General features: G+C 43.7%; 1 protein-coding gene across 12 annotated transcripts in view; it reads right to left on the reverse strand.

Moving 5' to 3' along the window:
• Nucleotides 1–27,652, reverse strand: part of C2CD5 (C2 calcium dependent domain containing 5) — a 377,832-nt gene that overhangs the window by 206,016 nt on the left and 144,164 nt on the right. The window lies entirely within an intron of this gene.

The following is a 27,652-nucleotide window of genomic DNA, read 5'->3' on the forward strand; positions in this document are numbered from 1 at the left end:
CCAGTGGGACATACTAAAGCAGTCCCATGAGCCTAGGTTGGGACAGATGAGCCTACTGCTACCACTGAGGACCCAAAAGCAGCATCCAGTTATGCCAATATATGCACCCTGTAAAATTTTGTGAAAGCTTAGAGGGTGGACCATATAGCCTCCCTATAAATCTCCTCAGGCAGAACTGAAGAACATGAAGAAGCTACACTCCTCGTAGAGTGCGCTCTCAAAGAAATCAGTGGTTGCTTACCACATCTGATATACGCTGAAGAAATAGCCATACAAATCCATCTTGAAATGAAAGCCTGAGAAGCTGGCTTCCCCAGGCAGCTAGGACTTGTTAGTACAAAAGATGATCTGAGACACAAAAATCATTCACCTCAAAATAACAGAGAAGAACACTCCTAACATCCAGCAGCATCAATTCTTTGTCCTTTCTCTTCAAACCCATGGCATGGAGCACGGGTAGCTGGACTTCTTGATTTATGTGGAAGAAAAGAAGGTACCATGCACAGCAAAACCCCACCCTCCATAAATCTGAGGAAAGGCTTTCTGCAAGACTGCAGCTCCAAGGCCCTTTTCACTGAGGCGATAGCTACTAGAAAAACCATCTTAACGTTAAGATCCAATAATGCCTCTTGTAAAGGTTTGTACAGGGCCTTACAGAGGGGCATGCAACATAATGTTAAGATTCCACATCAGAAACAGCTGTTGCACAGGAGGATGAGCCGTAATGCTCCTTTTAAAAATCTGGTTACATCAGGAGTTCAGATGCTTTTGTTAATTTTTTGTTTTGTTTTAGTTTTCCCCTGATAAAGCTGGAAAAGGCAAAACCAGAATTCCAGATAGGTTTTTGTATGGTTAGTACAGAGGTGAAAGGATTGATAAATGATTTTTTGAAGATAAAAGAAGCACCTTAGGAAGACATCGCAGTGACTTAGTTATTGAAGAGAAACGGGAATTAATAACCGAAAGATAAGTGCACTTAATCTTCTCTTGTTAATTATCTGGAACAAAGACTTGAGAATGGACATGTTCTAGATAAAAAAAAGTACAATGATTGAAAATGGGTGTTTCCTCACTATTTTTTGAAAAATGAGCATGCAAGAGCTACATGGTATTCATTTTCTAAGCACTATACAGTATTTTTCATATATAGTATAAGATTTATTACATTTTGTTGGAAATGAATAATGTGACATAAAATATTGTTCTGGGATTGAGAGACTTTAGTATAAATTAACCTGGGACTTTACAATATATTTTACTCCTATTTTTGGATATAAGTACATCAGGAGATGCCAAAGAAACTCCATTCAAGTACTAAAGCACAAAAGGCCTGCCGCCTGCACTTTGAAGGAATCAACCACCAGGCCCTTCTCAAGCCCATCCTGAAGAAACGCTAGCACCACTGACATCAGCGCTTTAAAAAAGGCCCAACATTCTCCTTAGCACACCAGAGCTGAAACATTTTCCAAGCTTTAGCATAGGCCATGACAGTTGCCAGTCAGATCTTAGGAGAGCCATGCTGTAAGCCCAAAATGCTCAGGATCGCCTCCAGCGATGGCGAACCTATGGCACGCGGGAAGGTCCGCAATAGAGAGCTGCACGGGACGCCCCCTAGGGTCGCGGGAATCCCTTGGGGACGCCTCCGAGGGTCGCGGGGTTCCTTCGGGGCTGGATGTACTAAGTCGCACGGCTTTTCTCCCTACCTGCTCTGCTTGCAGCACAGAGCCGAACGGAAGTCTTCCCGATGTCAGCGCTGACGTCGGAGGGAGGGAGGGCTGACGTCGGGAAGACTTCCGTTCGGCTCTGTACTGCAGGCAGGGTAGGTAAGGAGTAGCCTCGCGGCTCGAGTGGCTACCAAGGGAGGGGGGCGGTCCGCCCCGCCCCGTGTGCAGCACAGCCGGCCAGGTCCCCTTACTTTTGTGGCGCAAACCCGACCGACCGACAACAGCCCTGGTCCGACAAACCTCCCTGCCCTTAACCGCGAATCTAAATTACCTTCTTACAGCAGCTGTAAGAAGGAAAATTAGATTCGCGGTTAAGGGCAGGGAGGTTTGTCAGACCGGGGCTGTTGTCGGTCTGTCGGTCGGGGAAGCGCCACAAAAGTAAGGGGACCTGGCCGGCTGTGCTGTACCCGGGGCGGGAGAGAAGGAGGGGGGAGAAGGATGCTGAAAGCACTGGGGAAGACAAAGGGGTGGAGAAAGACGCTGAAAGGCCATGGGGAAGACGGGGTGGGGGGAAGGACACTGAAAGCATTTGTGGAAGACAGAAGGGGGAGAAGGACGCTGACAGGACATGGGGAAGACGGTGGGAAGGACGCTGAAAGCACATGGGGAAGACAAAGGGGTGGAGGATGCTGAAAGGAAATGGGGAAGATGGGGGAGATGGAGAAGGATGCTGAAAGGCCATGGGGAAGACAGAGGGGGGAAAAGGACGCTGACAGGACATGGGGAAGATGGGGGGGAAGAAGGACGCTGAAAGGAAATGGGGAAGAGAGAGTGGGGAGAAGATGCTGGCAGGGAAGAAGACAGAGATGCCAGACTATGGGGAGAGCGGAGGGAAGAAGATGGGTGCCAGACCAATTTGGAAGGGGAGAGAAAGGGAGAGGCACAGTAACAGAGCAAATGGAAGACGCAGAAGGAAGAGAGACAGTGGATGGAAGGAACTGAATGAGAACATGAGGAAAGCAGAAACCAGGCAATAAAGGTAGGAAAAGAATTCTATTTCTTTTTTTTTGCTTCAGGATAAAGTAGTATATTAGTTGTGTTGATAAAAATTTATAAATAAAAGAGGCTCTGGTAGAAACCCGTTTACAAAGTGTGTATTCTTCCCAATTAATATTTCCAAATTAATAAAGTCTTTTTGCTTATTTGTAAATGGGTTTTTACCAGAGCCTTTAATTCAGTAGCATAATTAAATGAAATAACTATTTCTGAAGTTTATAGGGACGGGCGGGGATGGAGGGGATTCCTCAAGGGGACGGGCGGGGACGGGTGGGGATGGAGGGATTCCTCACGGGGATGGGTGGGGACGGGTGAGACTTTGGCAGGGACGGGTGAGATTTCTGTCCCCGCGCAACTCTCTAGTCCGCAATTAAGATATGCGGCGCGGCGGGAGGCGAGTGTGCTGGTGTCTGCTTTGCAGCTCACCTGGCAACAGGGCCGGACTGGCCATTGGGAGGACCGGGCATTGTCCCGGTGGGCCGCGGCAAATCATCCTGTGCTGGCGGCAGTCCTATGAGTGGATGTTTAGCCTGCCTGTCTTCCCCTTAGTATCCTATGAGCCAGGCAGTGTGTGAGGGGGAAGTGGGGGGAGGAAGAGAAGCTTCACACTGAGTCTGTCACAGGAACTCAGTGAGGCTGTAGTGTGACTCCACATGTGACATCTGTAATCAGGAACAGTTCCTAGTGCTCCCATGCTAGAGGTGAGGATATGGGGGGATGTTAATGTGTCTAATAATGTGCTCCTCTGTAAAAACCTCTGTATCTTCCATGGGGGACATGCTAAATTTGAGGAAATAAAAAAGCTGCTTATGATGATTGCATAGAGAAGTTCAGTAAGCTGAGAGGAGGGCTGGGCTCTCTGTGAACAACCAACACACTAATCCTCTGCACTGTACCTTATGGAAAACTCAATATAGCAAAAAACTGTAAAGTGTATATGTGGCCCTTCACAGTGATTTTGTAAACATCAAAATAAAATAACAAAGGCTCCAATAATGAAAAATAAAAGTCCTTTTCCCATACACTCAAGTTGCACAAGTCCGGTTTTCACCCGGATAGTATATTTTTTGACCAAAACGGATGTCTACAATTAGTAAAATTCCCCAATCACATATTTTTTTATGGGGACGGATTTGTATACAGCACTTCATTAGATTTTTTTTATTATACAAATTTTATCTTTTTGTAGACTTGAAGTCTTGAACAAAGAAAATGAGTACAGCAAAAACAGATAGTGGAAGTCCATTCCAAGAGGCCTGGACAGAGAAATATGGAGTGATTGAACGCAGTGGGAAAGCATTGTGTATTATGTGTAATGAAAGTGTTGTGTCTCGCACATCAAGTGTCAAACGTCACTTTGAGACAAACCATAACAGTGTTGCTGAACTTGGTTTAGCTCAAAGAAAAGAGTTCCTTGTAGGAAAATTAAAGAAATATCACTCCCAGTCTCTTAGTTTTAGCAACTATCTTTCAAAAACTAATCATCTTACAGTTGCCAGCTTTCAAATTTCACTGTGCATGGCAAAACATGGTAAGCCCCTCTCTGATGGAGATTTTATCAATTTTGGCTGGAAGCAATTCACTCTTCCATGATTTCCAAAACAAGGATAAAATTGTGCAGCGCATCTCTGAGATGCCGCTAAGCAGAAATACTGCAAAAGATAGGGTTCTGCGAATGGCTGCTGATGTTAGTCAACAGCTTACTTGCGACTTACAAAAAGCACCCTTCTACTCCATGTGCTTGGATGAAAGTACAGATATTACTAACCATGCAAGACTAGCGCTCATTTTGCGTTATGCTACTGGTGACATCATGAGAGAAGAGCTGGTAAACTGCTGTCTTTGCCTGGAAGAACACAAGGGATAGATATCCACAATGCTGTGATGGAGGCTTTTTCATCAGTAGACATAAGTCCAGAAAAAGTGGTTTCAGTTACTAGCGATGGAGCACCTAGCATGGTGGGGACAACATCAGGATTCATTAATTTCTTTGTAAGGAAGCAAAACATCCACTGATTCAATTTCACTGCATAATACATCAAGAGGCTCTCTGCGCCAAAGAAAGCAGCAAAAAACTTGACGATGTCCTCAAAGATGTAACAAAAATGGTGAACTTCATCATGGCGCGTGCTCTTAATTTTTGACAATTTCAAGCCCTTCTTGATGAGGTTCAGGCACAATATAACACTTTACTGATGTACAATAATGTCCGGTGGCTGAGCAGAGGACGAGTGTTAGAGAGATTTGTGGCCTGCTTGGAAGAAGTTAGGCTATTTATGAACGAAAAGGGGGAAGACTATCCTCAGCTCACCAACATGGCCTGGCTTACCAACCTCATGTTCTTTACAGATTTTACTAACCACTTTAATGTACTAAACAAAAAATTACAAGGCATGGGAAAAACAGCAGAAAGCATGTTTAGTGACATCAAAGCTTTTGAGAGAAAATTGCATGTTTTTGAAAAAGACCTTGAGAGTGGACAGCTAAAATATTTTCCCAACCTAAAAATACATTTGGATAATTCTACAACATTTGTGGACAGTCATAAAAAACACCAGGAAATCCACAAAGCATATTCCACCATTGTAGCCGAAGCAAAGGAGAATTTTAGTAAAAGATTTTCTCAGTTCCGTAAGATGGAGACAACCCTTTCATTTATAACTTCCCCAGAAAAGTCCACATTTGAAGATCTTGATCTTTCCTGCTTACAGTGGTTGGATATTCAAAATTTGGAAATGGAGCTACTGGAATTTCAAGAAAGCTCTATCTGGAAAAGTAAATTCAATGACCTGCGTGCGGCTCTTGAACGTATTGAGTGTGAAAGGGTGACAAATTAAATCACTGCTAGAAGTTCTGAAAATGAAATCCTAAAAGCGTGGAATTCTCTGCCAGACAATTTTAAGTCCATGAAAGCACTTGGGATTGCTCTTCTTACTTTGTTTGGGTCATCCTATGCTTGTGAGCAGCTGTTTTCGGCTTTGAATCATATAAAATCTGATGCTAGAAACAGATTAATGGATGACATGAGTGCTGCATGTGTTGCTCTGAAATTAACGCACTATGAGCCAAGGATTGACAAGTTATCAGCATGCATGCAACAACAAAAATCACATTAATTTTTTTCAGAGCATGCCCAATGCATATGTTTACATGAAGCAGTATTTTCAGTTTGCAGTTAAGACACTTTCTAAGTTATTTAAATATTATTTAAAGATGTTATTTAAAAAAGGGACTTTACATGGCCCTGTTGTATTCCAATCTGGAATTTCCAATAAAAACGGTTGGTTTAATTGAAAGCTCTTTTGTTTTCTTTACATCATATTATTAGAAATGTAATGATTTAACTATTTTCTAATTTGATTGTAAATTTTACAAAAAAACATGTATAGACTCTTTGTGAATACACACCGAGTCTTGACACAGTTAACAGTTTTAAGAAGTTTATCTTTTTTTTTACTCAGGATGCATTTGACATGTTATGTGAATAATACATTTAAAATATATTGTGTAACTGAATCAAATTCTTCCTAAATTAATTAAATTGAATGAAATCATTAAAACATTATAAATTGCCAATAAATTGAAATGAAAACCAAAGGATTGTGAATCAAGTTGATTCTCTGACAATACAAAGATTCCAACCTTTAAAAATGATGTTACATAGTTCAGGCAACTTTATAAAGAGTTTTTAGTTACTAAAATCTTGTTATTAAGGTTTAATTGACGTGCTGGCACTTTGAGGAAATTCTTTGGTTTTGTGTGGCAGTTTGGGCACTCGGGCTCAAAAAGGTTAGCTATCACTGCCCTAGGCTAAATAAAAGTTCAAAAAAATCAGGAAAGGGGTTCTTGGAGGTAGGGGACCCAAATCCAAGCCCCAGAAAGGCAATTAGAAACTCCTGATTTCTCCTATAGACCACAATGGTCAGTACTCACAGTTCTGGTGATGCAGTGCAACATCTGAAAGATGGAGAAGATTACTGCCTCAGATAAGCAAGTAAAAATAGCTCAGATACTTATTTATTCAGGCTGCCAGACAGACCATAAGAGGGACTGAGCAGCCTCAAAATCAGGATAAAAACCTGAAAATAACAAACCAAAATCAAACCAGATCAGAAAGATGCCTTCAACCTCGAGTGTAGGAGAAGCTGAGGAGTTACAGCCCAGCCCAGTGATACAGGAGGCGGAGCTGAAAAATACAGATGATGCTTTCTACACAACTCGCAATTAGAAATGAATAACCAACAGGTTCAAGACTCATGACTTTTGTACTAGAATCCTATATAATAAAACCCTAGCCGCGCATGCGCACTCTTACCTGCGTGTTCCGTGATCTCTGATCAGTATGTCTGTGGCGGCAAGAGTGTGTATGCGTGCTTACCAGTGCCAGCGGCCGGAAGAGAAATTGCAAAGCGCTGTCCTCCCTGCTCTACAAGTCCTCCATCCAGTTCACCAAAGCGGCCCGAGCAAAATGGCCTGGCAGGACTGGAGCCAGCGCAGGATTTGGATTTCGTTTTGTCAGCCCACGTCGGCGCCTTCCCGCCTCTAAATGCAGTTCCTGTTTCCGGTTTGGAGGAAGCGGACACGCGGCCGGAAGAATGGCCGGCGCAGGATTTGGATTTCGTTTTGTCAGCCCACATTGGCGCCTTCACACCTCTGACTGCGGTTCCTGTTTCCGGTTTGGGGGAAGTGGGCACGTGGCCAGAAGAATGGCCGGCGGGCGCCTACCCTAAATGAAGAATTGTCACTCTGGAGACTAGATAGCTCACAAAAAAAAACAAAAACAAAGAAAAAGCGCTGGTAATTCTGTACTTTTACAGAATCTATCCCCCCCCCCTAATATACTCCAGCAGACCCTGCAAGCATTCAAGGCTGCCTGTCTGTACAACGGGAGTAGGAGAGAGAGAGATGGCCTTGGGGAAGGACGGAGGGGACAGGAAAGGGAAAGATGGCAAAAGGGGTGCAACAGGGTCAGAGAGGGTGTGAAAGGGGGAAAGGGAGAGATGGAAATGGTAGCACCGCTGCTGCTTTGGGGCACTGAGGGAAGAGGGGTTGGTACGTCAGGACCGCCTCGGGTAAGTAATGGGAGTCCAGGAGGCCAGATGGAGGGCCATGGGTGGGGTCGGGGTCAGGATATAGGTGAGGCTATTCTAGCACCCATTACTGTAATAATTGTAACAGGCTAAAGCAATAGTGATCTATAAAATACTGAGTGGAGTATAAGAAGTAGATGTAAATCACTTGTTTATTTTTTCCAAAGGTACAAGGTCTCGGGGGGGACACAATGAAACCAACAAATTGTACATTTTTAAAACAAATCAGAGAAAATATATCTTCTCTCAACATGTAATTAAATTCTGGAATTCGTTGCCAAAGAATGTGGTAAAAGTGGTTAGCATTATAAGATTTAATAAAGGTTTATACAAGTTCCTAAAGTCCAAAGGCCATTATTAAGATGAACTTGGGAAAATTCATTGTTTATTCCTGGGATAAAAAGCATAAAATCTGTTCACTTTGGATCTTACCAGGTACTTGTAACTTGGATTGGCTACGGTTGGAAACATGATATTGAGCTTGACAGTCCCTCAGTCTGTCCCAGGAACATAAGAGTAAACTACAGTCACAGCTCATCTGGTACCATATTGTATGATAAGGGCCATGTTTTTGAGGAATTAAAATGGTTTATTATTGAACAGATTCCTATTGGCTTCATAGGTGATAAAATGGCTCAGATTCAACTTTGAGAGTAATTTTAGATTTTTGAATTAGATTCTGTAAAATCTGCTGGACTGAATAATTTTACCGAGTCAAACTCCATTATTTGAACTGGGATGTTGTACATTTATTTTTTCATTTTTCAAAATTTGTTTCAATTCTTATTTTTTATTTTTATACTTTGTTAATTGAATTCTAGCACTATTTGTGATGTCACCACATTACATAGTTATAAGTCCTGCACTTACCCTGGCATTTCCCCAATCGAACCGGAAGCATTATACACAGCAGAATAATGGTGCTTTTTCCTATAACATCATTTCATGACAGAGATTAATAGATTGAAATTGAGTGTTCAGAAAACGAAGGTCATATGCTTTGTTCGTTCATTGGGATATGCTCTTCCTGATAAAATCAACCTAGTAGGCACTACTGTTGCAATATCCTCGGAGGTAAAATACTTAGGGGTTTTACTAGATTCTTGTCTAATGTTCAGGGGGGCATGTATGTGCAGTGGTAAAAAAGGTATTTTTAAATTCCATCTGTTGAACAGTTTGTACCTATATTTGTCTGCCTCTATGTTTAGGACTGTCTTGCAGAGTGTGGCATTATCATGTTTAGACTACAGCAATTTGGTGCTTCTGGGCATACTTGCATCAGCACTGAGTGTGCTGCAGGTAGCCCAGAACACGATTGTTCGAACTTTGCTTCAATTACAAAAGAGTGATCATGTGACAGAATGTTATATATCTTTGTATTGGTTAAAATTAGAACATCGAATCCTTTATAAATTATTGGTCATGGTGTATCTTTGTATACACCATAAGGCACCAAAACATTTGATGGATAACATTCTGCCATACGAACCACAGCACATGTTGCGTTCGGTCACTCACGATGACCTCCATATTCTGACAGTGAAATAGCTGTGGCTAGAGCTAGCATATTTTCGTGTGTGGGTTCTCGGGAGTAGAATAAGCTTCCAGGATATTTACGACAGCAAACATGTTTGAGTAGTTTTAAGAAAATGTTGAAGTAACACCTCTTTCTGTATGATGAAATATGGGACTTGATTTATAGTTTTTTTGATGCGAGGCATTGGTAGCCTCTTTGTAATTTTAGGAGGCTTTACATTATCACTGTTACATTTTATTCATGTTCGATTTGTTGTACTGTATGTGATTCTGTTTGTGTATGTATTCTATTGTGACCCGCCTTGGGAAAGGCAGGGTATAAATAAACACAAATACAAATCATTTCACAATGGCGAGGTTCCAGAAGAAGGGGTGCCTCCCTGAAACTAAGCGTAGTTGAACCTCAATTCACAGGCGGAGTAAATTCTTGCGGGCAGAAATACTGAACACCGCTGATTAATGGAGGATTGTGCTCTATAAGGCTCATAACCTCACACCGAGGAATCACTATATTATTAAAACGAAAGATTAGGTTCTTACCTTTGCTAATCTTCTTTTTTGTAAAATCTACACTTTATTCCAGAACCAGTGGGTTATTTCCATCTACCTGCCAGGATCTGTAGAAAGCCTCAAAACGTCAGAGGCTTTAACCCCCTCCTCCTCATACCTCATCACTGAGCATGCTCCTCTGCTCACCAGTCAGTTTTAAAGCAGCCAGGAACATCTGTAGAGCATAATAACAAGAGAGAGAGAGGAATGGGAAAACTCCCTGGCAATCAAATCAATTCTGCTCATATAAACAAATGCAACAGCAGCAACAATGAAAAACGAATTAACAGGTTATGAAACTTGGAAACCTGAACGGCAAACAGTGCTATAGGGAGACACAGCCTGCACTGTCAGAAGGTGGCACCTGAACTAGGGGCCCCCAAACTAAGTGCTCAACCCATTCTGATGGCACTCTTATAAAGGCTACTCAGAAAACAGAAATCCAGCTTACCAGTACTTGTAAGACAGACAATTGGTGAATCAGCAAGTATACGGCATGTTCTCGGAATATAGTGTGGATTTACAAGAAAGAAGATTAGCAAAGGTAAGAACTTAATCTTTCGTTCTTGTACAATCCCACTTTATTCCAGGACACCTTTAACCGAGTTATTTGAATTCTATATAATCAGGATACTCTTTAGTGGACTAATAGTGTTAAGTGAAAATTGAGCAAATAACCTTTTCCCATCCTATTGTTTCATTACCTATGCCCTTTTTATTTGTTTACAAATTGTATTTAATCCTTTTTTTTTTCCCTTTTGTGTTTGGTTGGTCAAATGTTGTATTAACTATCTGGTTTAATCAATGTTTTTCTTTTTTACCCAGATTTTATCGTTATTTGTAAATCGCATTGGATTATGATTTTGCGATCAAATCAAATTTTGAAATAAACTTGAAACTTGACGTAACAGAGCAGTCCCGAAAATTCAGGGTGGGATTGATGAGCCTGCTGCCAACACAAGATGCACGAAATGCAGCATCCTGCTTGACCGCCGCATTGATCCTGTAAAACTTGGTGAATGTATACAAGGAGAACCAGGTAGTGGCCCTACAAATCTCATTCAGAGAAATAGCCGACGACTCTGCCCAAGAGGACAAACACCTCTGTCTGAATTCAAGAGAGAGAAAAAGATAATGGTTACTGTGGATGAGCAGACTAGAAGTGCCATTTGGTCTTTATTTGTCATCATGTTTCTATGATTTAATGAGCCCGCACCCTGAGGAGGGGCTTCTTTCAGGCCACCATACAAGCCACGGAAATGGCCATGCGAATCCACCTTAGAAGCTGGCAAACCTTTGCGGGCTGGATCCACCAAAACAAACAGGAAGGAGGGCCCATACACGAAAACACCCGTAATCTGAACTTGGAGAGAAGCTGCTGCTAGACCTTTCTTCAGGCCATCCTGCAGAAACTCTAGAACCCGAGGAATTGATGGAAGAGAATGGTATACCTGTCTCAGGGCGCAGCAAGCCCGGTAACACCTCCAAGCCTTCGTGTAAGCTGCCACTGTAAATTTCCGTTTGCTGTGAAGCAAAGTGGCAATCATCGCCGAAGAATAGCCCCAGCTAGTCAAGGCCGCATGCTCAAGAGCCATTCTGCAAGACCAAAGCGGTCTGGATCCTTCATTGCAATTTGACCCTGTGTGAGAAGGCAAGAATGACAAGGTAGCTGGAGCCCCCGATCCTGCTGGAGCTGAACCGGCATACCACAGCTGTCTCAGCCAATCGGCTGCCACCAGAATCACTGAGCCTTCGTGAGCCTCGATCTGCCTCCACAAACGCCCTATCATGGATCATGGAGGGAAGACAAAGAAGACCCTCCTGGGGCCAGGGTTGAACCAGAATGTCCAGGCCTTTGCTGCCAGCCTCTCGACAATGACTGAAGAACCAATTGGCTTTCTTCTTGGCTGCAATCGAACTGGGGAACCCCCATTGATCCATTCTCTGGGGTCCAACATCTGACGACTGAGAACATCTGTTTGAACATTGTCCACTCCTGCCTTGTGCACTGCAGACAGCGCCACAAGGTGTCTTAAAGAGCAGCTGAGCCTCTACGCTTCAGAGTGGGACTTTTCGTGCTCCCCTGACGATTGACATTAAGCCACCGCCGTGGCACTGTCCAAGAATACACAGATGGCTCAATGACAGATGACCCTTGAAATGGAGAAGGGCTAGCTGAATCGCCCACAGTTCCAGGTGATTGATCGACCACTTGCGCTCTAAGGACGCCCACTGGCCCTAAACAGGGACAGTCATGCACACAGCTCCCCAGCCTTTGAGACTCACATCTGTAAACAGGACCTCCCAATTTGAGATCTGGAGCGGAAGTCCCCAGGACAGCAAGAGAGAACACAATCACCATGCTAGACTGTTGCGCGCCACCATCATCCAGGGCAGGGGTGCATATAATGGGTCCTACTGTGGAGTCCAGCACAAAAGCAGAGCATCCTGCAGCGGACACATACAGGCTCTGGCCCAAGGAACCACATTGATCAGTGCCTCCATGGTTCCCATGCCCAAGTCACAAAATAGGAGGCTGACGCCATTTTAATACCAGCCAAGGACAAATCAAACAGACGCTTAAGGATGAAATCATGCATCGGTCTACGAAATCCTTCAGGACCATCCCCCCATCGCTGAGGATAGATGTTTGCTTGGTGACATGTGCCATCGAGGAATCCACCTGTGGGGAAGTAAAGCACCATGGGATAAAGTCACATCATGGCTCAAGCACATTTCAAGGGACCCTCTGGAGTCTCCCAGATATCCGTAAGAATCCGAACAAGGTTACAATGATCAGGAAAAGAGGCAGATTGTGGCCTCTAGTCACTCATGAAGGAACATTCAGCAGTGCCCAGCTGTTCCATCTGCAATTTCAATTCCTGTAGAGATCCAGAAATTAAATCAACAAGATGGGTGGGTTTGAAAAATAAGCGCACAGTGGGGACCGGTCCCAAATCATGAGCAGAAAAGATAAGTTCCTACAGCCCGGCCTGTAGGAAGAAGAACTGGTGAGCAGAGGAGCATGCTCAATGATGAGGTATGAGGAGGAGGGGGTAAAAGCCTCTGAAGTTTTGAGGCTTCCTACAGATCCTGGCGGGTAGATGGAAATAACCCACTGGTCCCAGAATAAAGTGGGATTATACAAGAATTTATATTTATATTATACTTTACTCAAAGTACTTTCCACGTTCCCTGTTTCTCCACAGGGGTCTCCTATAAAACTTCACGGTATTGCGGTATATAAGCTGTTATTATTACTATATTGTGTACTTTCCAGCATCATAGGTCTTTTTGTTTTGATTTTGCCATTTTGGGGACAGACCATTAGAAATCTGGCCACCACTAGCTTTACTTCCCAATTATCCAACTACTGGAGTTTCTTCAAAGCCCACTCTAGCCTATTATGATCTCTCATTGCCATTTTCAGGACAAAGACCATAAACGTTTGACTGACACTAGGCCTTACTTCCCAACTATTGGGAGTTGAAAACACCCTTTAGAAAGATTACAAAGCTACCGTAGTTTGTTTTGCACAATTTCAATAGTCACAAAATGAGAGAAAATCAGGAAATAAATTATAATGGGTGAAGTATAAAAACATTTTTGATCTTTATGTATTTTACAAAGAGAAGATGACTCAGTAACATACAGCACAAACACACATACACAAATACACACTTAAATTTTTAGGATTATGATTATAACTTATAAACATTTCAGCGTTCCATATGTCAAACCACATGAAGAACATTAAAAAGAATCAATATATATGTTAAATAAGGTTTGTTGAACATTCTAGACATGGAACTATTATAACTTTTGATAGAGCACTATCACTATTCATAATATATATATTATGAACAGTGATAGTGCTCTATCAAAATTTATATACAGTGGTACTTGGTTTGCGAGCATAATTCGTTCCAGAAGCATGCTCATAAACCAAAGTGCTTGTATATCAAAGTGAGTTTCCCCATATGAAATAAAGGAAACTCAGATGATTCATTCCACATCCCCAAACAGACCCCCCCCCAAGGCCAATGGCGATGCTCTTTTCCATACCACCCCACCCCGGGAACCGGCTTCTCTCCCCCCACGTCCCACCCCCAAACCCTTACCTCCAGCGGACACCGGCACGCACCAATCCACAGGACCTACGTGTGCTGGTGCTGAAAGAGCCTGTTGCAATGTTCTATGCTGGGCTACTGCAAGGCTTTGAGCATTGCGGAGAGGGTGGGAGCCAGAAGACCTTAAGCATGCGCAGATGCTCAAGGCCCCACAGCAGCCCAGCACAGAACATCACGGCAGGCTCGTTTAGCACCGGCACACGTAGGTCCTGTGGTTTGGTGCATTCCGGTGTCTGCTGGAGGAGAGAAGCCGGTTCCTGGGTTGGGGTGGTATGACACACTCGTTTATCGAGTCAACGCTAGGTTTGCAAGTTAAAGTTTGCTCATCTTGCAAAAGACTCGCAAACCGAGGTTTGACTATATCTATATATATATATGTGTGTGTGTATATATCTATATCTATATATATATCTATCTATCTATCTATCTATCTATCTATCTATATATCTATCTATATATATATATACACACATATACACACACATATACATATACATATATATATTTATTTTCTTAACTTTATTGTAGTTCCTTCCTCCTTTCCATGTATAATCTGTATGGTTTGTCTTTAGTTTGAAGATATCTGTTTTAAACTATTGTACCCCTATTTGTATCAATATTGTACTTTCGCCTAGAATTTTGATAGGCGTGTAATCAAATTTTACATAAACTATAAACATTATATAAATTTTTCTTTTTAACACAACCCTAACAAACCTTCTCTAAAATGTCATACGAATTGGTGAAATCCAGCCAAAGAAAAAAAAATTCTAGGTTCAAAACCTAGGCATATTCTCCCTTACAAGAAATGAATGGCTCTAAAAAAAATTTAAAACATACACATTAACTTGATAATAAGCTTATACATATGCTCCAACTGAGATTTAAAAAAATATGTTGAATCTGAACTGTAAGACTTTATCCTGTCTATGTCATCTTAAATTGTCCTTAGTTTTGCTTCCAGTGTTATAGTAAACTAGTCATTAAGCCCGTTACATTAACGGGTGCTAGAATACATGTCTGTCTGTCTCCCTTCCGCTGACTCTCTTTCTCTCTCCATGGCCCCCTTTCTCTGTCTGTCTTTCTGTTCCTCTCCCTGCCCCTGTGTCTTTCTTTCTTTCTGTCTCCCTCCCTCCCGCTGTCTGTCTGTCATTTTCCCCCATTTTCCTGTGCAGCAGCATTTCCATACCACTTACCTATGCAGCAGCAACAGCATTTCCCTCCTATCCCCCCCCTTTCTTGTGCAGAAGCAGCAGCGGTATTTCCCTTCCCCTCCAAGTCCCTGTATAGCAGTAGCAGCATTTTCCCCCACCCCCCTTTCCCTTCTCTTACCACGATCTGGCCTGCTCCGTTTGGCCCCTCCCCCTTCTTTTAGTGCCGTTGCTCTGCTCGATCTGGCCTGCTCCTGACCCTCCCACCGCCGACAAACCTCTGGGCGAAGGTGAACGCCAGTCCCAAGTCTGAGCGATCCTCCCAAACTTGACCTCCCTTACCCGGGTTGCGTTAGCCAGTGCTAATGTGTGCAAGCGGCTGTAGCACCGGCTTCTCCACCCGGACCCTGAGCACGCGCCGCGCTCCGCCCCTTAGCTACCCGGAAGTACCGGGCTTCACTCGCCTGCTCCCAGTGGGCCAAGAGAGAGGGGGGAGTGGCTGCCGTGGTGATCTGGCCGACTCCCTGGTGACAGGAGCCGCGGCGGCACCTTTAAAGTGAAAAAATAACTGTGGCAAGGGAGCCGGCCAACTGGCAGTTCAAGTTGGAGCTTTGGTCTGGCCTGCTCCCTGCCCGCCTTGCCATATTGTATTTTTTTATTTGAAAGACGCGGCGGTGGCTCCTCTCATGATCCCCACCTGCGTCGGAAGTCTGACCCAGGCGGGGATCGTGAGAGGAGCCACCGCCGCTTCTTTCAACTAAAAAATACAATACGGCAGGGAGCAGGCCAGACCAAAGCTCCAACTTGAACTGCCAGTTGGCCGGCTCCCTTGCCACAGTTATTTTTTCACTTTAAAGGTGCCGCCGCGGCTCCTGTCACCAGGGAGTCGGCCAGATCACCACGGCAGCCACTCCCCCCTCTCTCTTGGCCCACTGGGAGCAGGCGAGTTCAGGTGAAAGGAAGAACTACATACCTGGTTTTAAAGTTAGGCGGCCAGGCCAGGTCTTCAAAGCAGCTGCAGCCGCGGGTTTAAAGTTAGGCGGTCAGGTATTCAGAGCGGCAGGGGGAGGCAACCTTTTATTCAATGTCTGCCGGGTAAAGCGCCGTGCCGAGTAGAGGAAGCAAACGCCGTGGCAGGAGAGCAGGGAGTGAGTTTTTCCTATGCGGTTGTTTGGGGGGGGGGGGGGTTGTGAACAGGAAGTCGAGCAGAGGCGGGAGTGAGCTGTTCAGCTTCCCCTATCTTGGCAAACCGCTCTGGCGAAAATGTAGTGAAGTGCCGCGTGGGGCCGTAGAAAGAGCGGGGCATGCTGCAGTCTTGGCGGCCACGGACATACGGATCACGGAAGCACGCTGATAAGACTGCGCATGCGCCGCTTACGGTTTTATTATATAGATAGGTTTTATTCTGTATTATTTACATTTTGGAATTTATCCTGTTTTTTTTCAGTAATAAAAAAGCATCCAGGTTTTGTGAATCCACATACAAAAAAATATGTTTAATACATTTTTTAAAATATTCTATTTTTTAATTTTCATTAAAAATAGATGACTTGCTAGTCCACACTGAAAAATGTAGACACTACCTGTATTTTTAGAGCAATTACATAGAAAATAATATGTCTGATTTGTCCATCTGTGACATTGCTTTCTGCCTCAATATTACTCCACAAAATATTAATAAAACTTACCCCCCCCTCTTTTTTTACAAAACAGTAGTGCAGTTTTTAGCGCCGACTGCAGTGGTAATAGCTCCAATGCTCATAGGAATTCTATAAGCATCGGAGCTGTTACCGCTGCGGCCAGCGCTAAAAACCACACTAAGGTTTTGTAAAAAAAGGAGGGGCTTTAATGAGAGTTTAATGACTAGACATATAATTTGTTATTTTTGATAGTACTATTTCATTTACTTTAGTCATTAGATTAAGAGAGTGGATTTGAAACAAGTTAATGTTTATTTTGGCTGTTAAAATTGCATTCCCTCCTAAATAAGGACTGTGAAATATCATGTGTTCCATCATATACTGATCAGAAACAATAAGAATCCTTTGTAGATGCATTTAAAAGTAGGAAAATAGCCCATTTCTCTATCAACTTACACTACAATCCAACAGCAGTCTGCAGAAAACCTGTCTGTATGAAGAAAACCCCTTCAGAGAAGACAACAGGTTAATCAAGGCAAAAAATGTTCATTTGGCTTCCAGTTTTCCTCAATAAATGGCCAATCAACTATAGGTAGAATTTGTGAATAAAGGAAGATTAGGTTTTTACCATGATAATTTTCTTTCTAGTAGAAAGGCATACAAGTCCTGAACCAGTGGGTTATTCACCTCTACCTGTGAGTTTGTTTAGAAGGCATCATCTATATTTTATTGGCTCCACTTCCCCATCCCTGCACTGTGTTCTGCTCCTTAGCTCATACCAAAGCAGATGATAGCCCGAAATCCCTGACAGTCAAGTCTGTTCTACTCTTAATCAATTACAATTAAAGAAAATCAATGCCTATATATATGAGAGAGAGAGAGAGAGATAGCGCCATATTCTAGCACCCGTTAATGTAACGGGCTTAACGACTAGTGTATATATATATATATATACTAGTCATTAAGCCCATTACATTAACTATATATATACACTAGTTGTTAAGCCCGTTACATTAACTATATATATATACTAGTCGTTAAGCCCGTTACATTAACGGGTGCTAGAATATATGTCTGTCTGTTTTTCTTTCTGTCTCTCTCCCTCTCCATTTCCCTGTGCAGCGCTGTCTCTGCTTTCTTCCTCACTCTGACGTCAGAGAAGGGGCGGGACCGCGGCAGAGAGAAGATGCTCCGAAGCCGTTCATCAGCTTGCAAAGATCGCTAGCGCCAGCAATCTTATTTCAGGCTGCTGAAGTTAGGGAGATTGATTCTGGAGGCCAGGGGGACAGCAGGCCTTCCAGAGGGGAGGTGTAGTCCTTTGGGGGGGGGGGGAGTGCAGCCTTTCAGGGGAGGGGGTACAGGCTTTCAGAGGAGATAGGCAGGCAGGCCTTCAGAGGAGGTGGGGAAAGGCAGGCAGGCCTTCGGGGGGTGATTCAGACCTTCAAAGGGGGGGACAGGCAGGTAGGCCTTTGGGGGGATGCAGGCCTTCAAAGGGGGGGGGGGACAGGCAGGCAGGCCTTCGGGAGGATGCAGGCCTTCAAAGGGGGGGAACAGGCCTTCAGGGGGGACAGGCAGGCAGGCCTTCGGGGGGGATGCAGGCCTTCAAAGGGGGAGAACAGGCCTTCAGAGGGTTCAGGCATCCCTTTGGGGGGGGGGATGCAGGCCTTCAAAGGAGGGAGACAGGCATGCAGGCCTTCAAGGGGGACAGGCAGGCAGGTCTTTGGGGGGGATGTAGGCCTTCGAGCGGGGTACAGGTCTTCACGGGTAGGTGCAGGCCTTCAAGGGGGGGACAGACCAGGGAAGGGGGCCCTGGTGTAGAAGTACACGGAGGGAGGGAGGGAGGGAGGGAAGGGGGGGGTTCAAAGAGACGTGCATATGCCGGACTTTGGAGGGGAAGAAATAACGAGTCTGAAAATAGAGGAAAGGAAGAGAGATGATGGACAATGGGATTTAGGGAGGGAAGGAACAGAAAGAGAGAGAAGTTGGACATAAGGGATGGTGTGGAGGGGGGATAAGAGATACTGGATAGGAGGGTAGTTGGGAAAAGAAAGGGAGAGATGGTGGACCCTGGGGTGGTGGGGCAGAAGAGAGAGATGCTGGATGAAAGGGTAGTTAAGAAAAGATGGATCTGTGGATGGAGAAGAAAAAAAAAGAAAGATGCCAGACCTCTGGGGGAGGGAAGGGAAATGGAAGGGGAGGACAAAGATGGCAGATGGATGGTTAGAACGGAGAAAGAAGAAAGAAGGAGACCCTGGCAAGCAAGTTATCAGAAGACAACCAGAGCCTGGGACCAACAAGATTTGAATGACCAGACAACAAAAGGTAGAAAAACTAATTGTATTTTTTCTTGTGATTACAATATGTCAGATTTGAAACATGTATCCTGCCAGAACTGGTGTTAGACCGCAAATGTGAGCTAGGATTTAAGAGAGAGAGGAAAAGTCTTTTTTGTTTGTTTATTTTGTTTACATCACAGAGCCAGTGTGGTTAGGAGAAGGCAAAGGGGGTGAAGAAGCTATAAAATAAACCCACCAGGATGTTTGAAAAAAACACCCAATTGGGCAGGAAAATCAAATCGAATCGAAAAACCAATTCAGTAGGCTGAATCGAATCGAAATTTTTTTCCCTGAATCGGGCAGCACTAGTCGATGCTGCTCTCACTTTCTGCCATGTTTTGTGCTCCCTTCGACGACGGCCCTGCTGCTGCTGTGTGCAAGTGCAGGCAGGTGTTGGGAAGCGCTTAGATAAGGGTGACAGGCCCGAGCTCCGGCGCTGCCAGCAGAAGCTGCAAACGCTTCCCCACACCTCCCTTCAAATCAGCGCTAAAACGTGGCGCTTAACCCCGCAATTGCCACAGCACAGCTGCAGAAGACAGTCCTGGGGACTCGCAGCTTATACCTTGGGGTCCGCGAGTGTGGGGCTGTTTTCTTATTTCCTCCAAAGCTAATAGAACCCTAAGCACGCATGCGCATTCCTGCCGGCCAGGGACCTATGGATCACGGATCACGCAGGTAGGAGTGCGCATGCGCGCTTAGCGTTTTATTATAATAGATATATATAAAATCGGATGTATGTATGTTCCAGCATAACTCCGAAACACATGGATAGATTTCAACTAAACTTGGTATACATATCACTTACTATCTGGGAACAAACACTGTGGGGGTGGGAAGGGGTTGATATCTAAATGAATCATCGAAAAGGACAGATATTGCTTTGACCAATTGTGTGAAGCTTGGGGAATGATGTCACACTGTGCTGTGATTGTTGTAACAATGCCTCCAAGGAAACGTAAGGCAAGTTTCCAACAGTTACATCTAGAGCTTCAGACTATGTCCAGCATCATAAGGCCCGACTACAGGATATGAAAAAAAGAGCTGCTACATCTAGAGCTCCACAGACAGTACAACAGCATGAGACCCAACTATAGGATATGAAAGATAAGTGTCTAATCCATAGTTTTGGGGCTTGCTGAGACATTGAGAGGGCCGTTCTTGCTGCTGAGATTGTGATATCCGGGCAACGCTGGGTGATCAGCTAGTAGCGACATAAAAAACCAAGATGGAACCCAAAAGGCCACCTACCTGAGTGCAACTATCGCTAACACTTATGTAGTTTCCACAATCCACCATTTGATAAAACTTTTGGGGGGGGGTTAACAATAGATAGCTATCAACAACCCTCCCCTCTCAAGGAGCATTCTCTCTGGACACTGTGGAGACCATCATCACTCTTCAGACCTGTTTGACAAGAGAAAGCCAAGCATCTAGAAATACATAAATTTAGCCTGCTTCCTGTCTCATACATGTAAGTCTGACAGGGTGGGCCTTCAAGACTTGTATGCCTTTCAACTAGAAAAAAAGATTATCAAGGTAAGAACCTAATCTTCCCTTCTAGTGCAAAAGATATACGAGTCTTCAAACAGTGGGCATACCAAAGCGGTGCAGATAAGCCTGATGTTGGTACCAAGGATTCAAAAGCAGCGTCCAGAGTTACCACATCGTAAAATATCATGAAAATAAGGAGTGTGGACCACGTAACCACCCTATAAATCTCTCCATGGGTAAAACTGCCTGAGACTCCGCCCATGAAGAAGCTATACTCCTGTGCTCTCAAACAAATTGGTGGTTGCTTACCACATCCGATGAACACTGAAGAAATAGCCATACGAATCCATCTTGCAATGGAAGCCTTAGAAGCCAGCTTCTTCAGGCAGCTAGGACTTGTTAATACAAAAAGATAATCTGAGACAAAAATTATTCATCACCTCGAGATAATGAAGAAGAACTCTCCTAATATCTAGCAATGTCAAGATTTTGACCTTTTTCTTTGAACCCATGACCTGGAACGTGGGCAGCCAGACTTTACGTGGAAAGCCGAGACCACTTTTGCTAAAAAAGAAGGTATTGTGCATAGCGAGACCCCTGTCTTTGTAAACCTGAGGAAATATTCTCTGCATGATAGAGCCTGCAGCTCAGAGACCATTTTTGCCGAGGCGATAGCTAAACAATAAGATCCATCAGCAATGCCTCTTGCAAGGGCTCATGAGGAACCTTGTTGACAGAATACAAAACAATGTTAACATTCCAAGTCGGGAACAATTGTCACACAGGAGGATGTAGCCGCATCGCTCCCTTAAAGTATCTGGCCTACATCAGATGTGAAGCCATAGAAACTTTCTCCTCTTGACCTTAAAGCAAGAAAGTCCTGCCACCTGAACTTTGGGGGAACCAACTGCTAGGCCCTTCTCGAGCCCATCCTAAAGAAACGCTAGGACCAACTGTGAGTATTTCTGAATTTCCGTTTCTCCAACGACAGCAGAGCCTGAAAAGGCTCCACATTCTGCTTAACCTGAAAAATCTTCCAGGCTGCAATGGTCTCCAGTTTCTTAGATTTTAGGAGAGTAGTCATAACCATCTCCGAGTATCCCTTGCACGCTAAGGCTGTGTGCTCAAGAGCCATGCCTTAAGCCCAAAGCATTCAGGATCCCTCATGGCCACTGGCCCCTGCGAGAGAAGAGTTGAATGAAACGTCAGTTTGAGACATTTTTGTCTTTGAAGATAAATCAGATCCACACACAACAGTCTATGTAGCCAATCTGGAGCAACCATGGGCCATGGGAGAATCACGCACAACAATCCCTTCTCTGGCCAAGATTGTACTAGAGCATCCATGCTGGTGCTTCCTGGCTCGACTCTTTGGCTGAAGAAGCTAAATACTTTTTTGTTGGCTGCTGATGCCATCAGAACTTCGGACGTCCCTACTGATGCACAATCATGCTATTGAAGCCTTCCAGGAAAAAGACAACTCCCCCAGATCCAGGGTCTGCAGGCTGAAATAGTTGACTGTACACTCTCATTACATGAGCTGCTGCTAGTGCTTGTAGGTGGAAACAACTGAGCCTCTGTTCTCAATGGAGCACTCTTGGTGCTTCCCTGTCTGTTAACATATGCAAGACTCATAGCATTGTCCAAGAACAGAGCTGTAGCATTGTCCAATAAGTCCCTGATCGTATTGCCTTCCAGGATGGTCTCCAATGTCTGCAGCTCCAGTCTGTTGATGGATCATTTTGTCTAAGAGGGCGACCATTAGCCCTGAACTGGATGACCATCCCAATGGCACCCCCCCACCCCAGTAGTAAAGACTAGAATCTGATGTCAGGATCACCCCAGAGGACATGCAGAGAGGCAAGCCTTTCGATAGCAACTCAAACTTTGAAGCACCCCCACCGGCCAAGCCAGCGGCATCTGGAGGTAATCTGTCTGCAGAGATCAACAGGACAATAGCACATCCTAAAGGGGGCATAGGTGAGCAATCTCTATGGTCACTAAAATTGACTCTAGCACCTGGAAATCGTGCCAAGGCATGGGAGCTGGGTTCACCATGATCTCCAAAATCTGGCATTGTAGCTTCAGTTTGCATGGCTCTGGAAGAAGGATACAACCTTCCACTATGTTGAAGTGGATCCCAAAGTACTCTACCGATAGTGTCTGCTCCAGGTGGCTTTTCAAAAAATTAGATAATCCAACCCAGATCCTGCAGCAATTGGACTACTTGCACCACTGCTTTGTCGCAGTCGGCCTTGGAAGGGGCTCAGATCAACCAATTGTCCAAGTAAATATGGTACCTGGATCTCTGTTTTGCACAAGTGCACTGCTACAATGACCATCACTTTGGTAAAGGTGTGAGGCACTGTTGCCAGTAAGGATGGGACTGCTGAAAATTGGAAATGTCTCTCCGTCATATGGAATCTCAGGCCTTTGTCAAATCCAGTGAGGTTAGAATGCCCACGGCACCTATGAAGCAATGACCAAATTAACGGTCTCCATCCAGAATTGGGGCACTCTCTGACTGAGTTCAGAACCAGGAATGGCCTCCAGTCGTCCGAGTTTTTCGTGAGCACGTTAAAGTATATATAGTATCTGTCTAAGCCAGATTCTTCAGATGGGACAAATTCCATGGCTTGAATATCCAGTTGTTTCACCATTGCTCAGACCCTGATCGCTTTCTCTGATCATCCTTCCAGGGAGTCTACAAATAAATCCAGCAACACACGATATAATTCCAACTTGTAGCCCTCTTGAATGATATCCAGCACCCAGGCCTCCAAGTAAGCCAACAACCTTCCTCCAATCCATGGGAGTTCAGCTACTGGCCCGGCATCATTGTGACTTCTTGGAGGCTGCTGAAGTGCATGAACCTGTTGTTTAAGCTCACCTAGAGCCTCAAAACCTCTGTCAAGGACCATTAAATGATCTCTGAGAAGAGGACCCTGCTGAGTACTGATGAAACTGTCTCTCCTGGGGCACGTGGTCTACTATCTGGCAAAGACTTAAGGTGACAATCTGTCTCACTGACCATAAGATCATCCAGCCCCTTGCCAAAGATCATCCAGCCCTTGAAAAGTAGTCTACTCAAAACAGCCTTGGAAGAAGAATTTCCCACCCATTGCCTGATCCAGAGCATTCGGCGGGCAGAGGACGAATAAGCAGAGACTTTGCTCATGACCCTGAACACATCAGAGAGCATTTGCTACATAATCCATTCCCAAAATTAGTAACTGGGGGTATGTGTCCTCCTCCACTGTCACATCCTGCTGCAGGATAGTATAGCAGGCACATGTGACAAAAGAAGCTGCTGCTGCTGCTGCCTTTAGCCCCCCGAGTCAAAGTCTCAAATTGTCTTTTAAAGACTAAATCACCCTCCAATCCTAGGCATCCTTTAGGTGGGATAAACAGTTCTTGGAAATCAGGAGCCAGCAGATCCAACTTCGGAAGATCCCTTGTGGGTTGCCAGGACCATGATAGTATCCCAGTGCTCCGTTAACATCATTATAATATCTGGATGCAAAGGAAAAAAAGTTGGTCTGAGGCTTAGAGCTGCTCATGACAGTGCTGAGCAGCAGAGACTCAAGCTTCAATACCCATAAGATTTCTGTGATGACCTCCAGGAAAAGCTGCTGGCTTGAACAGATCCTTTCCCTGACATAGGGCCAGCATCAGGTCCTTCCCCTGGTCCAGGGCCAGCATCAGGTCCTGTATTGTGACCCCTGCCAGGGCCCCTGAATCCTCCAAAACTGAAGAATCATTTTGAGGGAATAGAGTCATTGATTCTGACCCCCCAGTCATCCCAGTCCTTCTCTGATTGGATGTCTGGTTTCTGAGGAGGAACTAACAGGGGGAAAGCCATGTTCTGTGAGGGAAAACCCTCATGCGTAACAACTGACGTGATCCCAGACGGCACAGAAGGGTCCCAATAGCACATATAAGCATTGAACATAAGCCTGACAAAATCTGTGATATATTCCTTAACTGGATGTCCTCTGAATAACTGCAGGGATCCCCCCATGTTTCTTCGTGGGCTCAGAGGCATCTGTGTGGCTGCGCTTCACTAAAGATGCCATGTTGCTGTCTGAGGGCTCCAGGGGGGAATTTTTCCCCGAAAAATTAGTCACATGCAACTACATCGCCCTGGAGAGACCAGAGGCGGCTAAGCTCAGAGCTCCCGTCCCCCCCCCCTTTCACGTGCCTCATAATACATAGAACAAGGACACTCCTCAATCAGCCGGCCAGTTCAAATTTGGCATGAATCAGTGGTAAAACAGCCCGAGGAGTCCATCTCTAATGATTTTAATAAAAATTGAGGTTTTTTTGAGGCAGAGAGAGGCTTTTAAAATCAGATCAAAAAATATGACTGCCACAGCAGCATTTTGGCACCAAAAATGGCCTGGGAGAGCTAAATAAATATTTTTAAAATGTTGGAAAAGGGTTTTTGGAGGTAGGGGGATCCAAATCCAAGCCTCAGAAATATCCTAAAAGGCAATTAACCTCCCCCCCCCATGTCTTCCATAAACTACAATAGAGCAGTACTCGCAGTTCTGGTGGTGCTGTGCCTACTTCAGCTGAAACAGCAGCTGGAAGATGGTGACGACTACTGAATCAAGCAAGCATGTACTGTAAAATAGCTCCAGATGCTTGTTCTTCAGCTGTCAGTCAGATTGAATTAAAGTCCAAGATCCCACACCCCCACAGCTCCTCCCTCGTCCTTGGGAGATACCCAAACAGCAGTCAATAAAGACCTTGGGACCAATACGGTTGCCACAGAGCCTGCGCTCAAGCTCCGGTATGACCAAGAGCGATTAGTGCTACCAGGGGCACGGTCTCCAAGCCACTAAAAGTGTTAGTGCAGACTAGCTAGGTAGGTGTCCCGAGACAAAAAAGGTTGCCTTCCCAGCTAAAGACCTCTGATAGTGTGAGCTTGTGTCTTCACCCAGGCAGAGCTGCCCCAGGGAATCTGGGGATCTCTGTAGCACCAAAAAGCCTCTAAAAATGAGACTAAAAATCCCAAAATATCAAACCAAAAGGTACCTTCAACTCACATGTAAAAGGAGAAACTGAGGAGCAGAACACAGTGCAGGGAGGGGAAGCAGAGCCAAAAAATGTAGATGAAGCCTTCTGTACAAACTTATGAGTAGAGGTGAATTCAAATTCATATGCCTTTTGCAATATAATGACTAGTAAAAGTAATATCCTGAAGATAATGGGCATTATAAGAATTAGTTATCTATAATAAAATGTTCCATTTACCCAATTTACTCTTTCAAAGGAAAAAAAAGCAAGAAATAAAAACTGGAATATTACGATTTAGCATATTAAGTGGAATTATCACTGGAAGAAAATAACTGAAAAATTGACTTTCATAATATTTTTATAATAAATTAAACAAACAAAAATCAATAGTTATGAGTACTGGAAGTTAAAATAGTAGACAATCTAACTAACATGTGAACACAAGTCAACGAATAATCTTAGAAACACTATTTTCACTAACAGGGGTAATTAGAGTAAAATATAAACTAAACTTGGAAGCTTCAGAGCAGATTGGTTCAATATACCTTAACTTGATAACAAATAATATTAATTCACTGCTGTAAAAGTTAATTCCATGTGAATGCTGGGTTAACCATTAGTTTAACTTCTGGCACGCAACAGTAATATATTTTTAAAAACTGTGTGAATTGAATTTTAACAGCAAACAGCAGAAAAGTATTGATCTATTTTAACTTACTTGCTCATTTCCCTATCCAGTTTACTTCATCGTTGCATTACTTTTAACACATTAAAGGAATATGTTTTATTCTCTTGAAAAAGAATTAATTGAACATATTTTCTCTTCTTATTAATCTAGGCTTCTAATTCAGGCTCCTTCAAATCATAATAAAGAAACCCACTGAGGCAATGCTAAGCAAAATATTCCACATATTTGAAGGATTAAATGAAAGACAGTCTTGTGGAAACTCTCACCTATCTGATGTTCCCCATTCTAAGTAACACTAAAGACATGAAAATCATGTGCAGTGTTCCTCCATGTCTTACCTTGAGTGCCCCTTGCCCAAAATGCAGATTCATGTTGAGAGTCCTGTAGAATTTAATAGATCTTAGCTTTGACTGGAGCAAGCAATGTGTGGGAACTGGGCTCCATATCAAACTAAGAAGTAGTATAAATAGAAGTGAAAGAATTTGAAGACTTGTAGCTTGAATTATTGAAAAAATGGAAGTCTGCTGCAAGATGGGAAAATTATCACACTAAACAGAATGTAATAAAATGCAATGTCTAGTCAATATTTAATCAAAATTGGCTGCTCAAATAAACATGAACTAAGAGCCCCCAGAATATTTAAAAAATGCTACTTACCAAAATCTTTCATATGTATGAGAAATGAGGAAAATAAGGGCACCTTTTATAAAGCCGCAGTAGAGGTTTCTACTGCGGGCTGGCAAAGTAAATGCTCAGACACTCATAGAATTCAAAACTACAAATGACAAAACTACTGTGGTCTAATGCACTATGATTTGAGCTATAATTTTTAATAAAATTATTCCTCAACAAAAGGAGCAACTGGGCTCAATTTCATTAACTGCTACTTGGGAATTTGTTTTAACGTATCACTTCTTTATAGGTCATATGCTTCTCCAGGTATAGAAGAGAAAAATAATGGTTGAAAGATGTACAACAGCATCAATACTAAGAAGTAAATACTCCAGTCTAGTGTATACAAGACTACATGAAAAGGACACCATTTCAGGAGCAGCTTGCAACTGTTAAATGTTTCATGAACCCATAACAGCAATCAATATGAATAATACCAAAGAAGGAATTCAAACTGATATGGTATTAATAGAGCAACCAAATTAACCCACAGTTTGAATGAAATTTGTTTGGAAACATTAAGAGTTAAAATTATAATGATGCTATATTTTGATAGGAAATATAATCAGAGTAGAAACTTTTTAAAAAATGTATTTAAATAAAAGGGAAAGGGAATGAAACTTGTAT

The sequence above is a fragment of the Geotrypetes seraphini genome, chromosome 7 (genome assembly GCF_902459505.1).
Source record: "Geotrypetes seraphini chromosome 7, aGeoSer1.1, whole genome shotgun sequence".
In the NCBI taxonomy this organism is placed as follows: Eukaryota; Metazoa; Chordata; class Amphibia; order Gymnophiona; family Dermophiidae; genus Geotrypetes; species Geotrypetes seraphini.